Below are 2,178 nucleotides of genomic sequence, written 5' to 3' on the forward strand. Positions count from 1 at the left end.
CCAAAGATCCGGAGGCACTCCTAAGGATGTAACGGTCTCATGCCACATCTTTTCTGCTACTCTTCCGATAGTCGAACCAGTCACCCCCGCACCATCCGCTACTCCAATCATGGCCAAGACCCTTCGCGACTACTCCACCCATTCATTACCAATGTGCCCATTGGGCCCGCTGTTAACATTGGGGATGGGAACTTTGAGCTCCATACTGGTCTTAGCACGATGGTGCAGGCAAACCAATTCTGTGGTTTGCCAAGCGACGACACGAATGTGCATCTCCAACACTTCCTCGAGTTGTGTGACACAATCATCATCAAGGATGTCACACCTGAAAGCATCAGAATCCGCTTGTTTCCCTTCTCCCTTTTGGGGAAGGCAAAGCGGTGGTTCTACAAGGAAAAGGAAGCTATCAAGACGTGGGACAAATGTTCCACGGCGTTCCTTGCCAAGTTCTTCCCCATGGGCAAAACCAATGCCCTAAGGGGACGAATTTTGAACTTCCAGCAAAACTCCATGGAAACCATTACTGAGGCATGGGAGAGGCTACAGGACTACATCCAAGCATGCCCACACCACAGGATTGAAAACTGGTTAGTGCTCTAAAATTTTTATGATGGATTAATACCCATGTCTAGGGGCCACCTCGACAATGTTGCTGGAGGCGCTTTCCTTTCCCTCACCATTGATGGAGCCATGGCTCTCATCAATAAAATGGTGTTGAATCAAAGCTGGGGAAGGAAAAGAATAGAAAAAGGAATGCATAACATGACTGGAGGAATGGACCCAAGATAAGGACGCCATGATGGGCACCATCCAGGCCATGGACTCACACATGACGTGTGAGGTCTGTGGAAACGTTGGCCATTCGGGGAATGATTGCCCTGAAACCCATGAAGAAGTTGCCTTCATCAACAACGGGTTTCGCCAACCATCAGGTAATAACGGGTGGAACAACCAGTCCCGCCCGTAAGGTAATTCGAACTACAATTCAAATTACAATTTGAATCAACCTTCTTTCAGAAACTTGGTATTACGCCAAACAAAAATTAATGAAAATATTACAAAAAATTAATGTCAAACGATAAAATTCTTGAAAATATAAATTCTCAAATCGAAGGTTTAACTTCTGCTGTTAAAAATCAATTGAGTTTTAATAAAATGATAGAAACACAACTAGCTCAAATAGCTGCTGCAATTCCTATTGATAGTAATGGAAAAATTCCTACTCAACCTAAGAATTCTCGTGAAAATGTAAAAGCGGTGACCACGAGGGGTGGTAACACCACTTTTGATCCACCAAACCCTAACCAGTCTGCAGAAAAGGCAAAAGAGCGTTAGGAGGCCGAACCTTCAACAACACCAAATGAAAAAGAGCAGCCCTCTACATCCACTTCTCCAGGATCGGGCGCCCCATCAAGCAAGAACTGAACGGGGAAGGGTCCCATTCATTAGACTTTAAAAGGTGAGTCCTTGCCAAAGGTAAATTGGTAGTTATGTTTTACAATTATGCTAAAATTTTGAATTTCCAATTTATGCACTAATAAAGGAAAATGAGAAAATAATAAAAGGGGTTTGATTAAAAATTGCCTCTTCCCACTTTTATACAAAGCACGTTTTGGTTTGGGTATGATTTTTATTTGCAATCATACTTTCATAGGCTTTTTAAATTAAGCATCATGCTTAGGTTATTTGGCCTACCTTGATTAGATATTTAATTTAATCATTGAACCAAAACTACTATGTATAAACACTAGTTGAATAAACAGCAATCCTGGCAAACCATCTATATACACACCTAAAATTTACCTTTTATCACCATCGAATAAACCTTAGTCGTCTTTTAATGTTCTACAAAGTAAGTTTTGGTGTAGGTGTGATTCTTGCGCGATCATACTTTTATAGACTTATTAAATTAGGCATGGGGCATAGGATAATCAGTCTACCTTGATCCAACGAAACATAGTGTCTAGCTTGATCATTGTACCAAAATTACTAAGTGTGAACATTAGTTGATATACTAAACAAATAACCTACCTCAAAATCGTCTCTTGGCTGTGAGCTAGCTTGGGGAGGACCCCTGCAAAGGTAGGTAGTATCTTTTATTTTCTACATTTTAATTTTTGCATTATTTATTTTCTGCATTTATTTAATTATTAGCATTTAAAAAATCAAAAAAAATAT

The 2,178-nt window shown here is 40.4% G+C and overlaps 1 non-coding gene across 1 annotated transcript; it reads right to left on the reverse strand.

The window, feature by feature from the left end:
• Window positions 1-471: 471 nt before the first annotated feature.
• LOC136502356 (small nucleolar RNA R71) lies at window positions 472-578 on the reverse strand. Its single transcript, XR_010770515.1, has one exon. It is a non-coding gene; the product is annotated as a small nucleolar RNA R71 (small nucleolar RNA).
• Window positions 579-2,178: the final 1,600 nt, after the last annotated feature.

This window comes from Miscanthus floridulus, chromosome 13 (assembly GCF_019320115.1).
Source record: "Miscanthus floridulus cultivar M001 chromosome 13, ASM1932011v1, whole genome shotgun sequence".
In the NCBI taxonomy this organism is placed as follows: Eukaryota; Viridiplantae; Streptophyta; class Magnoliopsida; order Poales; family Poaceae; genus Miscanthus; species Miscanthus floridulus.